Here is an 18,470-nt window from a genome sequence, read left to right on the forward strand (position 1 = left end):
ACACACACACACACTCCTAAATATGTAAATACAACCTACTCATTCTGTTTAATGTAACTTATGTTTATAACTTCAGGACTGACCACTTGGAGCTGGTGACCACTAATTAGGTGATCTTCCTAAAGACTAGTTCTCCTTTCTCATCAGTCTTCAGTTGCCTGCGATTGTTTATCTAGGTGTGGGATCCTGTGAAGCTCTCTTTTCTATATTAGCTTGTCAGTTGATGTTATACTTCTCCAGGTGTTGTTTAGGAAGCCATGATGGTGAGGTATCTTCGTCATTTCTAGGATATGCAATCTCAGGTGGCTATGTATGTGCCTACTTGGTCAAGGTCCTGGGATAGGTAGGAGAGCATGGTAGGGGCAGAAAGGTCTTACAACTGGCATATACCTTTGTTTGTTTTATAACATGGGTTCTAGAGATTAAACATGGTTCTTCTGTTTTTAAGGCAAACACTTTACTCACTGAGCTATTTCCCATCTCACTAATAGGTTTTTTTTTTAAATTCTTTTTTCATACATCCTAGTGTTAAAGTGGTTTATCATGTTTTTCAATTAACATTTTTAACATTTTCATCAAATGATATGATGATCAGTTTTGGTGTTTTTAAATTCAATGGTATATGAGTATTTTGGGAGTTTCATAACAAAATGCAACAGATAGGGTCTTTAAAACAGAAGACAGAACAGAAGTTTAGCATATCACAGATGTGGAGGCTAGAAGTTCTAATTCAAGGTATCATCTGGCATATTTCCTGTAAAAGGGCTTATGTGAGGGTACTTCCTTTCGTCTCCTAGCTCCTGCTTGCTCTGAGGGTTTTGAGCTTGTACCAACCTGATTCTGTCCCAAATTCATGTTCGTATATGATCTTGCTTCTTCTTTTTGTAGATGTAAAAGACCCTATTTACAAATATTCTGATGTTCTGGGTTGTCAAGAAATTTGGGGGTTATCATTCAATCTTCTACACTTAGTAACACTTGTGTTACTTGTGTACTTACTAACATTTTAAGTCCTCAAGGATGCTTATAACTTGGATGCTTGAATATATATATATATATATATATATTACATCAAGTTATGTATACAATGTAGACACACTCCCAATTATTTATAGTTTCATTTTGAGAAGGGTGACTGGAAAAGGTTAAAGAGTCATGCATCCTAAAATCCTTCAGCCTGTGATCTGGAATCTTCAGAAAATCTCATATATTTTCAAGAACTGAGCTCTGCTAACATTAATGGTTGTGTCCAATGTGGATTTATTGGAAAAGCAGAGAGTGGAAGAAGCTTCCGCACACTGGAAGGAAATTTTGTTCTGGGCGCCACTTCTGTTGGTCTTGTAAGGTTTCTGGCAATACATTAGTCATTCCTACACCTCTTTTGTCCAGTGTGGACTGCTATGTCTTGTGATTTCTGTTGGTTGTAGAATAGATTTCCGAGGAATTGAAACCTCTGAATTCTGATGTCACTGAGGAGGGAAATTCCAAACGCACTTACTGTCAAATAAACACACAAGGGTTACATTCTGTCAGATTACTTTTGCGGCATTTTATAATTTTGTAAATTAGATGTCAGTCTGGTTAGTTTTATTGCCAAGTTAACACACATGGGAAGAGGGAAATTCAATAGAAGAATTCACTTCTTCAGATTTGCCTGTGAGTGTATTTGTGAGGACATCTTGATTTTTAGGTGATGCAAGTGAGTCCAGCTCATACAGAGACCCATAGCCAATTGTTATGTTGATGGAGGGTCTAAATTACAGCACTCTATCCGCTCTCTTCCCTAGCAGCTCAGGGAATCCCATGGAAGAGGGTGGAAAGATTATACGATTCAGAGGGTAGAGAAGATAGCAGGGCAATATGACCCAGTAAATCAACTAAGCAGAGTACTAGGGGCTCACAGAGACTGAAGTGACATGGACAGGGCCTGCAGGGGTCTGTACCAGGCTGTCTTGCATATGTTGTGCCTATTAGCTTGGTCTTTTTGTAGGATTCCTAATTGTGGGAGTGTGTATGTCTTTGACTTGTCTGCCTACTCTAACTGCTCTTAAGATTCTTTTCTCCCTGTTGGACTGTCTTGTGAGACTCGGTGTGAGGCCTTTTGCCTTGTTTTACTGTATGTGCTCTTTTGCCATATTTGGTTGTTCTCTCTTGGAGGCCTTGCTATGTTCTGAAGGGATGTAGAGGGGGGTGTGTCTGGGGGAAAGGAGAGGTGTGGGGGAGAATCTGGGAGGAGTGGAGGGAGAGGAAACTGTGGTTGGCTTGTATTATCTAATTAATTATCTAATTATCTAAAAGAGAGAGTCTATTCTCTCTCTTTTTTAAAAGCAAAGCACAAAGAAATGGTGGTGGGGGCAGAAAGGCAGCTCACCTCATGAGGGTGGTGGCACCCCTGAGCAGGTTGGTCAGACTGAGGTGTGTAAGAAAGGTAGATAAACATGGACCTAGGAAGAAGACAGTAACCTGCAGTTCCTGCTTCCGGGTTCCTGTTCTGTTGCCTATGCCCTGGACTGCTCACTGAATAAGCCTACCTGCCCTAGGGGTTTGGAGATGAGGTGGAAAAGAGTCATTGACAAAGACTCTGGAAGCAGGCGAGAAATGCTGCAGCAAGCTCTCTGAACAGAGTTCCTTTAACAGCCTCCACTTGCACCCCATTGGTCCCAAGAAAGCATGGTTTCTAAACAGCAGTTCCTGATTGGGTAGTCTGCAGCAATCCTTGGTCTCTCAGGCAGTCTTCAATTAGATCCTCCTTTGCGACTGCACCCCCTCCCCCAACCCCTGGCATTTACATAGACACAGCACGGGTTGGGTTCCAGAGATGATGGACTAGAACCTGTAAGACAAAGAAACCATTTCCTCTCCCAAGTTGTTTTTTGGTTAGAGTTTATCACAGCAACAGAGACATTAACGAGAACGGGTATAGTAAGGGAAGCCTTTGGAACATAATGATCCTTACTCTACCTGGCCAGACAGCAATGTCAGTGTTTAGCACAATGCCATGGGACATATACTGACTTTCATTTATCATTTCTTAAGATACAGTTTTAAGCTCTTACTTGATATGATGTGCTGAGCTATATGTTTGCAAAATTACCTAACTAAAGCCATGCACCTTTCTTCTGGGAGATTATACTCTTGAGGCAGAGAAACAAGAACAAATAAACAACCATGGAGAGATATTGCAGAGAAATTTTCAAGTGTAATGGAGTTGGGGCCTGAGAGGTGGCTGAGCTGCTAAGAGTGCACAATGCTCTTGCAGAGGACCGGAATTCAGTTCCCAGCATCCACAGCAGGTGGTTCACTGTTCCCCAGAAGTTGAACTCTAGAGAAATAAAAATGTTTCTGGCCTCTGTAGTCACACACAAATTTACATACCTCATAACACACACACACACACACACACACACACATGCTTAATAATAATAACAATAACATCTTTTAAAAAAACAAGCAAACATGGACTACCATAGAAACCTTAGACAAGCAGTGCCTTGTTTCCTCTAAATCTAGTGGTAGCGAGTGTAAGAACAGTCGTGGTACAAATGTTGACTAAGCAGAGATCTGTGGAGCTGGTGGACTCAGGGATGGTTACTCAATAAACAGGTCCTTGCCAATGAGGAAGTCAAAGAATGTTCCTATGGCCTCCTGTACCTATGAAGAGAGCATTTTGAGTTTTCATTTAATTGCTGTGTGACTCAATAGGAGAACACAGTAGCCTTTGTACAGGTAACCAGAAACATGAAATCTTCCAGAATTTACAGGCTCAAATGACAACCAGTAAATTGGTGGGTAAAAATATGTTATAATGAATTGTTTAGGATAAATCTTTCTGATCAGTCATCATTACATAGTCCACCTAATGTTAGTTATTAGTAACGGACTTTTTTCTTAAGTGAGTAAAAGTCTACCTTTTGACAACATGGCTAGGGAAGCAGGCTAACTGCCAGTCTTTACCTCCCCTCAGCTCCTCAGAATCTCCTCTCCAAGTCTTATCCCCAGTTCTGTAGCAAACCATCTGCTGCACCTCCCTCTCCTTCTTTGCTCCCATCTTCCCCTCCTAACTTCTCTCCCCCCACTCATTGCCATATCTCAGTCCCCAACTCCAGCAGGCATTCCCTGCGAACCCACAGACCACTCCAGTCAGGGAAGCAGCTAAAGTAACATAATTAAAAAAGAAAAAAACTCCAAACTAGAAGTCAGGGTATATTTGAATCCGCAGATAGAAGAGATTTAGTTGAACTTGTTGTTGTAAAAATATAAAAAATAAAAAATGTATTGTTGTCTTTTACCTTCACCATGGTGCTCCAAGATATCTTCTAGATTCTTGGTGGAAACACATCCCAACTCTGAGGTGGCCCAGACCACCACACTCCATTACACTTAAATCTATACATTATAGAACACACAACACAGTAACCTTAGATTCAATTGATAGGATATAATTGCCCACCTAAATACACAAAGCCCAGTACCATCCATCCCTTAAGAACATTTGTAACAACCTTTAAAGATACAGTGTGGAATCTTAATGTCACCTGCCATATTGTCCTGCCATGGCTTCTCTCTCTCCCCCCTCCTCTCCTCCTTTCCATTCCAGTCTCCTCTTCTTCCTTCAAACTTCTCTCCCACCCATCCTTCCTTCTCCTCCAAAGACTGGCCTCCTTCTATCCTGTATCTGCCTCTCACCTGTATTTTACAAATTCAATGGTGAGAAGGTTCTGGTGAAGTCACCTGATTCCTGATTATGTGACTAGGCAGCTGTCCTTGGGGCAGTGGAATTAGCATCAAAATACAGATAACTCCAGGGCAAACCACAACATGAACTAAGGGCTGGCTGTGATTTATTCCCTAGATTCTGAAGACAGACATGGAAAGGGACAGATGTGTGCTGGAGAGAAGGCTGCCTGTGTACTATCACTGCATTCCTTTGGAGGACTGTCTGAGCGTTAGCATATCTGCTAGTCCCTTCAGTATCAGAAGTGGTCTGTGATGATTCTATTGGAGGCAGAAGAAATCATGGAGTGAAATGTAATCTTGCCTCTATTTTGCACATGCACCTCTTGGAGGACAAAACAAGAAAACTTACTACTTTAAGAAATACTACTGAATAAAAAAAATGTTTCTTGGGGTTTAAAAAATCATTTTGAGGTAATATTTATATTATTGATTTTTATGCAAATTGACATTTTCACTTTAAAAAAGCTTATGTTTTGGTGACTCTGCAAGTTTATTGTGAAGATTCAAAACTGCATTGTCAGATAGGAAACAATGAGGATTGAAGCTATTTCTTTTAAGTAGCTTGTGAATATATATGGGTTTAGATAACCTTTTTTGTATTAATTAAATAAAGAAATGTGCAAGACCTGACACTTTGAAAACAAACTGCATGCTGGCCCTGGGGAGTATATGCTTGCTATCCTGGAACTCAGGAAGCTAAAGCAAGAGCAGTACTGTAAGCTCAAGGTCAGTTTGGTCCATATAACATGGCTGAACTACTCTTGGTCACGTGGAATAAAAATATTAAAAGAAAAAAAAAGGAAAAGGAAAGTAACCCAGTTATTAATTATGTGAAATATTTTAAATGTAGCAAAAACAAAAACAAATGCTATAATAAGTACCTAGAGATGGTCCATCTAGCTTTGCCAAGTCTTGTCATTTTTAACATACAACACTAGCTGTGTAACATTTCAGTCCATAATAGACTGACTATACTGACAATAAATATTAAATTAACTGGACTACAGCATTTAGATCTGTTCAAGTGTCTTCTGTGACGTCTGTGCTATTATGAAATGGCCATACAACTACTTTTCAGAATGCAGCCTATTCTTAAGCAACATGTGACTATCACTGTTTACAAAGTCAGAGTCTGAAGGATCTTAGCCTTCTTTTTTAATGGCTAATAGTCCTCAGAATCATATTGATAACAATACAATATCTTTTTTTTAAATAAAGGAGATGGTAAACTACATACATGTGCCTCTCTTCCTATTTATCAGATGTAATATGGCTAAACAAATGTCTGGTTCTTTTATTTCAAATTGTGTTTCTTGAAGAACAGATAAGCCATTATCCTTGGGCCTCTTTTCTGTCTTCTATTTATCTTGTTTCCTTCCCCTGTCGCCAATGATAATTGCTAAGTACCATAAGGATGTTATTGTACACTGGGGGTCCATATCACATAACTGCTGACTGTAGTCCAGGTCTTCTCTCTTAATGCTGAAAATCTGATGGTTTTAATTTTAGTCAAAATACAGTATTGCTTGTATGTATATAATTCACGGGCTGATCACTTGATTTTTTTGGATACCCAGTTAAAGGACTCCTTTCCAGAGAAGATTAATTCTGCCTCTCTTCTCAGCCTGCTTCATTTTTTGTCTTGGTGTGGGGCCTGTTGAGACCTCCCATTTCCACTTTAGCTTGTTCCTGGGTGATACCATTGTTCTGCTCTTGTTTATGCAGCCATCTTGTTTCCTGTAAGTTTTAGGAGATTGTCTGTTTGATCTTCTGGTTCTTACAATCTTTCTGCTCTGTCTTCCCAAATGTTCCCTGAGCTTAGGTTGTGTTATACATGTATCAACTGGAGCTAGGTATCCATGATGAGGTGATCTCCTCACTATGACCAGTTTTGGTTTTCTGTAATGGTTTCTGCTGCTATGTGAAGCTTCTTTGAGGATGGAAGAGAACTATACTTATATCTGAAGATCTGGAGTTGGATTTTTATGGACATTAATAGATAGGCCTAGGTGTCCATGTAATAGGTATGCTCTCAGCATAAAAATTTGGCATTAAAATTAAGTAGCAGTAGTACTATGTCTAATTACTAAGAAATAAAATCTTACAAATAGGAACAAAGAACTAGAGACATGGCTCAGTGGTCCCGACTGCATATTGCTCTTGGGAGGAGCCAAGTTCAGAAGCTGTATCAGGTGTCTCACAGCTACTTGTCTTTCCAGTTCTATAGGATCTGGGCAGTGTATTCTTTTTTTTTTTTAATTTATTTTTTTTATTAACTTAATTTCCTAATATTTTGTTCAGAATTTTTTTTTATTAACTTGAGTATTTCTTATATACATTTCGAGTGTTATTCCCTTTCCCGGTTTCCAGGCAAACATCTCCCTCCCCCCTCCCCTTCCTTATGGGTGTTCCCCTCCCACCCCTCCCCCCATTGCCGCCCTCCCCCCAACAGTCTAGTTCACTGGGGGTTCAGTCTTAGCAGGACCCAGGGCTTCCCCTTCCACTGGTGATCTTACTAGGATATTCATTGCTACCTATGAGGTCAGAGTCCAGGGTCAGTCCATGTATAGTCTTTGGGTAGTGGCTTAGTCCCTGGAAGCTCTGGTTGCTTGGCATTGTTGTACATATGGGGTCACGAGCCCCTTCAAGCTCTTCCAGTTCTTTCTCTGATTCCTTCAACGGGGGTCCTATTCTCAGTTCAGTGGTTTGCTGCTGGCATTCGCCTCTGTATTTGCTGTATTCTGGCTGTGTCTCTCAGGAGCGATCTACATCCGGCTCCTGTCAGTCTGCACTTCTTTGCATCATCCATCTTGTCTAATTGGGTGGCTGTATATATATGGGCCACATGTGGGGCAGGTTCTGAATGGGTGTTCCTTCAGTCTCTGTTTTAATCTTTGCCTCTCTATTCCCTGCCAAGGGTATTCTTGTTCCCCTTTTAAAGAAGGAGTGAAGCATTCACATTTTGATCATCCGTCTTGAGTTTCATTTGTTCTAGGCATCTAAGGTAATTCAAGCATTTGGGCTAATAGCCACTTATCAATGAGTGCATACCATGTATGTCTTTCTGTGATTGGGTTAGCTCACTCAGGATGATATTTTCCAGTTCCAACCATTTGCCTACGAATTTCATAAAGTCACTGTTTTTGATAGCTGAGTAATATTCCATTGTGTAGATGTACCACATTTTCTGTATCCATTCCTCTGTTGAAGGGCATCTGGGTTCTTTCCAGCTTTTGGCTATTATAAATAAGGCTGCGATGAACATAGTGGAGCACGTGTCTTTTTTATATGTTGGGGCATCTTTTGGGTATATGCCCAAGAGAGGTATAGCTGAATCCTCAGGCAGTTCAATGTCCAATTTTCTGAGGAACCTCCAGACTGATTTCCAGAATGGTTGTACCATTCTGCAATCCCACCAACAATGGAGGAGTGTTCCTCTTTCTCCGCATCCTCGCCAGCATCTGCTGTCACCTGAGTTTTTGATCTTAGCCATTCTCACTGGTGTGAGGTGAAATCTCAGGGTTGTTTTGATTTGCATTTCCCTTATGACTAAAGATGTTGAACATTTCTTTAGGTGTTTCTCAGCCATTCGGCATTCCTCAGCTGTGAATTCTTTGTTTAGCTCTGAACCCCATTTTTTGATAGGGTTATTTGTCTCCCTGCAGTCTAACTTCTTGAGTTCTTTGTATATTTTGGATATAAGGCCTCTATCTGTTGTAGGACTGGTAAAGATCTTTTCCCAATCTGTCGGTTGCCGTTTTGTCCTAACCACAGTGTCCTTTGCCTTACAGAAGTTTTGCAGTTTTATGAGATCCCATTTGTCGATTCTTGATCTTAAAGCATAAGCCATTGGTGTTTTGTTCAGGAAATTTTTTCTAGTTGGGCAGTGTATTCTCAACTCAATGGGCACCTGTGCACTTGTAGCACAAGGAAACTCATGCATGGACAAAAATAATCAATAAATAATAAATAGTTTTAAAAAGAAAAAATTAAAAATTCTTTGCCCCTTTCTGTCTGCTAACAAATCTTGGATATGATTTTTGGTGTTGTAAAGATAGCATCTTGGGGCCTAGGAAACCATGTTTTCTGGAAGGGCAGAAAGAAATCTAGATGGATCCTAGTACCTTGACTATTAATAGATCAACCGTAGAGGTCAATCTACCTGCAAAATCTCCTAATTAGAAAAGTATAGAGTGTTATATTTGTTATTTTCTTACTATCTGTGTCTATTGATTGAGTCTAAACCTAATATGTAGTGTATATTATTAAAATTTAAATAAATCACATCTTTCTTAGACCATTTAGTGTTCCTCATGAATACATGTGCTTAGGGCTAACCACTTTGGGTTGAACAACCTATCACGATTCTTGTCCTGCAGAAAATGGATTCTACTTTTTACAAGAGCCATTGATTGCTCCTGGCTCTGTTTTATTTTTGGAAGGTACTTCTGTATTTCTAGGCAACATGAATATACTACTATAGTTTGGGTTTTTTAGTTTTTCCACATTATTTCTTCTTGTTCCGAAATCAGGCTAATTTTCTGACACTTTCAAAATAGTTCTCAGCTTTTGTTTAAATAAGGAATGCATTTTTCTGTGTTGTAGTTTGAATCTTACATGCTTCTCTAAGGGCCCATGAGTTAAGGACTTAGTACCTGTCTTAGTACCTTTGGAAGATGATGACATTTGATGAAGTAGAGCATAGTGGGAGGTGTCTGGACTATTTTCTCTGTGGGCATGGGAGAGCAGCTGTTAGAATACACATTTGCCACCATCATCAGCCACCTCTGCATCTACCAAGAGCTCTTCTGCTCTGTCTTTTAGATTTATTGCCTTGTTTGAGAAAAAAATACTATACATCTCTCAGGATGAGAATTCACTGGACAGTAACTCGTAAAGGTGTCAGTTTGGAAACACTTTGTTCCTTCTCATTTGGTTTCCCTAAGTATGAACTTCTAATCAGTTCTCTGCATGATTTCCTAGAACCAAGTGTCATGTTATGTTCATATAGTTCTGATGAATGTGTACCTACATGGTTTTCCTTTGCCCCTTTCTGTGTTCTAAAGCGTTGTACTGATATACCTTGATGACAGTCTGGGTTCATTTGTCAGAGTCAAATGTGTCCCCAGTGGGGCCTTTTAGTCCATAGACTCTCAATTCTGGGAACTTAAAAAAATACTTGTAAAGGGCACTTGCTGCAGAGGCAAACCTGGGTTATTGTCAGCTCCCTATGTGGTGGCTGGGCAACATTGGGCCCATTTATTCTCTTCTCTGAGCCTCTCTGTCCTCTACCAAGTGAGAATTATAACAAGATTTACCCCAGTGTATCTCTGGGGTGATGAGGAAGGAAGTTCTGGGTAGGGTGTGGCTGCTAAAACAGGAGCACCACTGTAGGCTTTCGGCAGTCATTGGACCTCTCTGAGCTCATCCCAAGTCTGTTTATGAATGAAGAGTTTCTAGCAGGCTGCCAGTTATGAGAGTAAATGGTGGGATGGGAGGGGCCAGGTCCCCAGAACCCAGCAGCATGAGACTATGTATATTGTCAATGTCAGAACATCTCCCTTCTTCTCTTCCAGTACTGGGGATGGAACCTAGGGCCTCACACATACTAGACAAGTACTCTACCACTGACCCACACACCTCACACCCTCCTTCCCCCCTAAATTTCATTTTTTGTTTTGCTGTGTTTTTATTTATCTTATATTGGTAGAATTCTTATTTTTATTCAAATTTGAAGGAAGTGTTAATTAAATACTGACCAGGTGGAAGGACTCTGGCCAGGTCCATACCCAGGTTCCCAGTAAATGGTTACTCACACAAGGCCACTGCATTTCCAGTCAAGTCTAATCAGGGACAAATGTATATCCTCACATATTTTCTGCCTACATATGTTCCACTTACATCCAATCAGGGGCAAGGGTACATAGTTCCTGCCCACGTACTTCCTGCCCACATGTGATCAAGCACATCTGGTGCAGATGGGTCAAACAAACAGAACAAGCAGGAACTTCTTCTTTACTGCAAACAGAGTTCTTAACCTAAAATGTATGTTTTCCCTGTTTTGGTTTCCCATTAACTGGCAGGTGTATTGTTCTCGTTCCTGTTTTGGTTGTTCTCACTACCCCCACCCCCCTTGAGTTGTATTCTGAGTCAGATCCTTGACTTTGTGATGGGTACCTGTTTATATTGGGATCTAATAAACCATCAGCTTAATGGTATCCAGGCAAGAATTATTATTTAGTTAAGGCATCAGTGATGCAAGATACAACAGTAATTAGAGAAGCAGAAAGGCCAAAGGCCTTGTGATGGGTGACATCAGAGTTATTATGTATGAGGAGTCTGGAAATGAGAATGGGCACTAGTTCCTTTGTTTTATCTCAGGTCCCTTTTTGCAGTGTTTCTTTAGTACAGTCAGATTGTCTTTGATGATTCCTGAGTGGTTTATATAGAAACAACAACTTTCTCTTAAGGCCACACAATACCTCCTTGTTCTGCATAAAGCAGGACTGCTCTATCTTATTGTTGAACTATTTTAGTAAATTAATATACCTGTTGGTAGATCTGGGCCCACTTTCCTGGTATGCCAATGTCAGTAGAGGTTACCATTGTGTCCGCTATGCCAGGGACTTTCATTTTGAGCTAGCATTTCAACCTGTTGGGGGCCAAGGGATGATGTATTCTCTTCTGTAACTACTTCCTGTTGAAAACAGGCCATTAGAGTCAGGGTCAAGAAGTTTGCATGCTAGCCGAAGGCTGGGGAGGATAGAATTCTTAATAATTAGCTATCTCTTCTCCTGCACAGATCCTCTGTTTTCTTTTTAAATTCCTACTTTTAGCTCTTTAAACTTTTGTCTCAGTTTCTTTAGTGTTATTGTCCAAATATGTTGAGTTTTTAAACATTTATTCTTCTGGTCTTATAATTTTAATTTTGCTAATTTCTTCTTTTTTTATTGTTCTCTTGAAGTAGAATTTGTCCTTCTTCCTGAATGCAGTAGCTTTAATCTTTCTGAGAACTTATTACTGTTGCTATTGTTTTTTGTAAGTTTCTAATGTTTGTGTGGGGACTCATATTTCACCGAATTCATGTGGAGGTCACAGGACAACACTGAAGTATTGGTTCTTTCCTCCTACCTTTCTGTGGGGTCTTGTGATATAATTCTGGTTGCTAGATCTGAGGACTCTGTGAACACCTTTACCTACTGAGCTATCTAGTTAGCAGTCATCTTGCCAGCCCTTCTCAGAAAACTGTTAAAGTTCTTTTTGCTTCCTGTATGTTCCCTGTTTCTTTGTTCCTTTAAAGATAAAATGTGTTGATTTGATTATTGTATTGGAGATATTCTTTACAAAACAGCGGATTCTTTGTGGATATTTACACTGAAGAAAATAAAACATTTAAAAATCTATTGTCACGCCAACCTTGAATCAGAACTCTTTGAAGGGTGAGTTTCAGTCTTAATCAAGCAAGTAGCTATTTCCTTACTGAACTGAATCTCTAATTGTCTAATAGCTATTTGATGTTGCTCCAAGCCTATCTTTTTCTGACAGAGTTCCAAAATTCCCTAGTCTCCTGCTTGATCCTCCTGATATCCTTCTAAGTGTTGAGTGAACAAAGGAATCTGGGCCCCCCTTTTGAGCATTTATAATTTGTATCATCCTCTATGATGTGCTGGGTCTTCTTGAATCCAGCATAGCATCTTCTGATCCAAGAGTTACTTTTGTGGCCTTGGACATGAATGGTAACAGGAGAACACTTTTACAGCTTGGAGACCACAAGGTACCTTAAGATATAACTGCTTCTTGGGCAATTAACCTGTTCTATCTATTTCACTCTACCTATAATGCAGTCATATCTAGAATGTCTGGTTCCTGATTTTTAGCTCATTAAGAGTAGGCTAAAAAATAAGAATAGGACTAAGCCTTGAGTTAATTAGTTAAAGGCTTCATGCATATTATTTCTGCTATACTTAATGATTTGATGCTTGCCATCCTCTTACTTGAGTATTGGACTCCTACTCTCTCTGCATCATCCTGGATCCCTTTTCTCATGCACCAATAATGTTATATATGCAGTCTGCAAGTTTGCTATTGCTTGGTTCCATTTATGGCCTCAAGCTTATTATCTCTGTGTTTTAAGGTCTCTCAAGTTGGAGGCTGGTAAAGTCCGTGAAGGCAGATAAGGAATGCAACAGGAATCCATTCTTCACGAATGAGAAAATACACTAGAACTGTCTACTGCCTCTGAGCAGTGTCTGGTCCTGGCTCTCCATCATGGATGAGGTAACCTTTATGACAGTCACACTATGGGAGGCCTAAAATGCCAAACCTGTTAGATGGACTTCAGCCCCAAAAATACACTTTTCCCATAGCCCCCTTACTCATTCCTGTCTGTTTTATTCATCCTCCAAACAGAGAACATTTCTTCCTCTTTATTCCTTGTTGAACCCGTGCATACATAAACATACACACACAATATACATTTATGTATATTTCTCTACTTTTATTTGTTTGAAACAGAACAAAGTATAGATGTAATATGCCATCTTCACAAAAAGTATAAGTTCATTAAAAGTAAGATGGCAACACAAACGAAAGCCAATACTGCATATAACCTACTTCTTTTTACTTGGAACAAAATGAGTATGATTTAAATGCCTCCAATTGAATCAATTAACCAATGTAGCCAGCATGACTGTGTTCCTGTCATCTACAATCTGTCATAAATATTAATTATTTATTGTGAATCAGTGTCACCTCATCAGGAAACCATAATGCTTTCCTCAAGTAGGTTCCATTTTTGATGATGTCTCAATCATAAATGAGCTTGGATAGACTTGGGTTTTCCTTCTGCCTCAGATGTTTTCCTCAAGATTCCAATTCAAAGAGAAAAATATTTGCCCGTCTCTGGGGTTTTTGAGCAATGCTTGGCTGAGAGGCACAGCTGAAGAGGGTTAGAAGGTCATTCTCAGTGGGCTAGGTGAAGTGGAATGGTCTCGGCTGCGTGTGGCTCTTCAGCAGTGGAGCACAGCCAGAACCACAGAAGTTTCCCAGAAAGACAAACAGTGAAAGTTCACCAAACACTTGGACTTCAATTTGCTTCTTGAAATGCTGCCTTTCTCTGGCAGGACTTGTCACTCCTTCTCTAAGCCCTCAGCCTCTAAACTGCATGCCTTTTCTTGCTAATAATCTTTTTTCTAACCTCATCACTTCAGTGCGATGAATGTTTAACAGAGTTTATCTCTTGCTGTTAGGTACAGTGAATATAGCAGTGAATATGGCAGAGTTCTGGCCTCAATGATCTCCTTATTTCATGGCAGCATAGGCAAACAGTCCAACCAAGCTGGAGATTTAGCATAGGTGGCAAACCATGCTTCATGTTCTGTCTCAGCTCACATGCTCAGGGCATTGTTCCCTGTAAGGCCTTAAATGAGTTACTTTGCTTCTTTCTCCCTCGGCTCACTTAACTATAAAAAGAATGTAATAATGGAACTCTGTGTGTGTGTGTGTGTGTGTGTGTGTGTGTGTGTACGCACGTGTGCATGCTTGTGTATATTTAATAATAATCTATTGTGGTTAAATATATTTTAAAATACATTAATATATAATTTAAATATATCATATTAAACATATTTATACACATCATTTATATATGTACATACACATATATAATATTTAGAAGTATGGATCTTTAAATATACATATAAACATTCATATAATCTGTGTAGCCAGGCAGAAACCTCAGTGGAGCGATTGGGACACCAACCCACCCACAGTACCTTACATGCAAAATTTATCCTGTCTGCAAGAAAACAGGGATAAGGGATGGAGCAGAGACTGAGGGAAGTGCCAAGCAATAAAATCCCCAACTAAAAAACAATCCCATGGGCAAGCACCAATCCCTGACACCATTCATGATACTCTGCTGTCCTTGCAGAGAGGAGTCTACCATAGCTGACCTCTGAGAGGCTCCACTCAGCAGCTGACTCAAACGAATGGAGAGACCTACAGCCAAACTGAGTGGAGCTCAGGTAATCTTATTAAAGAGTTGGGGGAAGGGCAGAGGGCACTGAAAGAGATAGGAACTCTACGGGAAGACCAAGAGTCAACAAACTTGAACCCTTGGGGGCTTTCAGAGATTGAACCACCAACCAAAGAACAGACAAGGGCTGGGCCTGGTCCCCCGCACCCCAAGTATATGTAGCAGATGTGCAGGTCGGTCTTCAGGTGGGTTCCAAACAACTGGAACTCGTGCTAACCTGAAAGCTGTTACCTATGTGTGTTCTTCTAGCTGGGTTACCTTGTCAGGTCTCATTGGGAGAGGCCGTGCTTAGCCTTACAGAGACCTGATGTGCCAGGGTGGGGGATACCCTGGGGCTCTGTACCCTCTCAGAGGTGAAGGGTTTGGGAGATAAGAAGAGGAACTGTAGGAGGGGGTGACAAGGAGGGGGGCAGCGATCAGGATGTAAAATGAATTTTAAAAAATTATAAAGAAGAGTATATCCGTATATAATTTAAATAAATAGATTAGATATATTTATATACATCCTATTATATACATACACATGTGTATATATACATTTGGGAATATGGATCTTTAAACATACACATATAAACATACACATACTATGTGTACTACACATACATATCAAAGGATATATTATGTAAGTATTCACATATATATTCATTTGTATTCTTAATATATTGTGTAAAATGTGCCTATATCTACATATATATGTAAAATCATGTATTATATGTATAGAATATTCACATATATAGATACACATACACATAAATATAAACCATTATACAGTATGAGTTAAACATTATATGTACAAAGAAATAAAAAATAAGAATAAGCACATCAGGTTTTTATTCTTCTCTCATATGCTACACCCTAAAGGAAGTTTCCCCTTTTCCCACTTTTCTCAGTTCCATCCCCAACCTTTCTTCATCCCCCAATCCACTCCTCCTCTATTTCCCTTCAGAAAAGAGCAGACCTCCCAGGTATAACAAGCAAAGGCAGAATAACATGCTGCATTAAGAACAGGCACAAACCCTCACATCAGAGCTTGGCAGGAGAAAAAGGGTTCCAAGAGTAGACAAAAGAGCCAGAGACAACCCTACTTCTACAGTTAAGGGGCCCACAAAACAATGTGCTAATAACAGTAGCATAGTTGCAGACGACCTAGCACAGACCCATTTGGGCTCCATAATTGCTGCTTCAATCTCTGTAAGCCCCTATGAGCCCTGCTTAGTTGATTTAGTAGGCCATGTTCTCCCAGTGTTCTTGACTCCCCTGGCTCCGTAATTTCTCCTAGTCTTCCACGGGTTTCTCTCTGGAGAAGTACTTCTTAAATGTTAGCATCCATTATCCTGTAAGATTCCATGAAAGATGAAGAAATCATTGAAGTAGTAGCAGATGGAATTGAATATGAACTTGAGAGTTAGACAAGCCTAGATAGACTCAAGCTTTGATCAACAACTTTATCAACTTGCAAAAATGTTTCATGTGAACGCTTTGGTCCATTTGACAATCAGTGCTCATGGAGTTTAACTTATTATTAGTCCTTAATGGTTTAAAACCAAGTTTTCCCATCTCAAAAGCAAAAATTCAAGTTTGGAGAAATGCTTTGCTGCTTAAGAGTAGATGCTGCTCTTATGGGGGACCTGGGTTATGCTCTTAGCATCCACATAAAGGTTTCTAACCATAACTTGAATTCCAGCAGATCCAATGCTCTTTTCTGGCTTCCCTGGACACCAGGCATACTTATGGAGAACAGACATACATGTAGCAAAATAAACTCATAAATTAAAAGTAAATTATTAAAGATAACAAAGACTATTGCTGGTGTAGATGATGCCTATAACCACAGTACTTAGGAGGTAGAAGGAAGAAGACCACAAGTTCAAGGCTATTCTGATCTACCCAATGGTCAATCAGAGGCAAATAGAGAGACCCTATGCAATCAAACAAACAAGCAACTATTATATTTATAGTATGTATTTATAGATATAATGTTTTACTTTGTGTTGAAAATTATATCTGTATCAATGTGAGCTACATCTATTTGTAATTCCCAGCACAGAAGCATACTATAATATGAATCATCAATTTTTTAAACGTTTTCATCTCTAACTCTATCCATGTACCATCCTGTCTTTATTTCTCTAACATTCTAGAGCAGACTCCAGGAAGGAATTGTCCAGCTGGGAACTACACCTCCTTGTTGTTTTGGTACAGAGAGAGACCAGCTTATTGATATTCAGAATGAAAAGGGGATATAAAAACATATATATTCAAGTCATTCTATCATGCTTTTCCTTGTCTGATGAGAAGCAGAAGACTGCTACAAGGAGAGACATGGGATCCCTGAACCCCTACACGGAGTTCTACTAAGGGAGACAGCCCATACTACATTCTCATTAAAGAAAGAAACTTTTATTTTGTTAATCCACCAAAATATGGAGGCAATTTGTTAGAGGAACTAGTATTATCTAAACAAGCAGAATAACTGTCAGAATTACTAGGGATGAACAACAGGCAGAGAAACGTCAGAGCATGCCAAAATTCAGCCATTATAAACATCCACTTTCAAGTGCTGTGTGTATTTGGAGAAGAGAGAAAAATGTCTGGTTGGGTTGCCATCAAGAAGAAGAGTTTGCCAAAGACCCGAAGGAAAGTTTAGGGGGAATGTCATATATAGAAGTCAGAGGCAAAGGGGACAACAGTCACTTCCTTCCCCATGACTCTTCCCAGTCTGCTTAGCCTTCTCCATGCTCCCCGTTTTTGAAACCTTTTTGGTCATCTTCTTCTTTTTCTTTTTTTTTTTTTTTTTTTTTTTTCGGAGCTGAGGACCGAACTCAGGGCCTTGCGCTTGCTAGGCAAGCGCTCTACCACTGAGCTAAATCCCCAACCCCTTTGGTCATCTTCTTAAACATATGTGTTGCACCTATAAAAGGGTGTAGTGAGAACCAGAGATAAGGAGTATATAGAATTCAAATCGTGGAGGAACTGAAATGAGAAACAAGTTTCTGACTACATTCCACCATTCCTCTCTTTTTCTGTGCCTACCTCCTGGACTTCACTACTGACTGTGAGCGAAACAGGCATGGCTCCTTCCTTATAATCCTGTCTCTAACTATTCACTCACTGTGTGATTTTTCCTCTTCCTCCATATGCACATGGCCTACGCAACCTCACATTTGCCTTAGTCTCTGCTCATGTGAGGCTTCCTCAGTGAGGCCTACCTTGATAAGCATATGTTAATGCTGTACTGTATCCAAAAGTCTTCGGTCCATCATTCTCTAGATCTCTTTCTCTGCTACACACCGTCTTTTGCCCACAGCACTCAACACTCTAGCACACCCTGTAATTTAGTTGTCATGATTACTCTCCACCTCCACCCCCCACAATACACACTCCTTCCGCTCTCAAGCTCTCAAGCCACTGGTGACCTTGAGGAGAGGGCTTGACTCCCTGCTGCCCTAATACTATGGAGAAGTGCCAGACCGTGAGTGGATACTTAAATGCATTGATGAAACTGTCTCCTATTTCAAGGCTACCTTTGTTTTGGTTTTGGTTTCAGACAGGGTATTGCTATAGTACCCCAGGTGCCTTCAGTTCAGGGTCCTCCTCTCCCAACCTCCTGCTGGGTGGGATTGCAGGTGTGCACACTATAGCTAGCTCAAGGCTATATTCTTAATTACTAAATTGTACAGCCAAAAAAGTGAGAGAT

At 40.0% G+C, this 18,470-nt stretch overlaps 1 long non-coding RNA gene across 1 annotated transcript in view; it reads left to right on the plus strand.

The window, feature by feature from the left end:
• The window catches only part of LOC103693081 (uncharacterized), a 112,122-nt gene that overhangs the window by 27,694 nt on the left and 65,958 nt on the right, over positions 1-18,470 (plus strand). Inside the window, exon 1 of the long non-coding RNA XR_010057711.1 lies at positions 1-14,762. This exon is cut by the window's left edge and continues 27,694 nt beyond it. This is a non-coding gene — a long non-coding RNA (uncharacterized LOC103693081). The remainder of the gene's footprint in view (positions 14,763-18,470) is intronic.

This window comes from Rattus norvegicus, chromosome 14 (genome assembly GCF_036323735.1).
Source record: "Rattus norvegicus strain BN/NHsdMcwi chromosome 14, GRCr8, whole genome shotgun sequence".
NCBI classification, from domain to species: domain Eukaryota; kingdom Metazoa; phylum Chordata; class Mammalia; order Rodentia; family Muridae; genus Rattus; species Rattus norvegicus.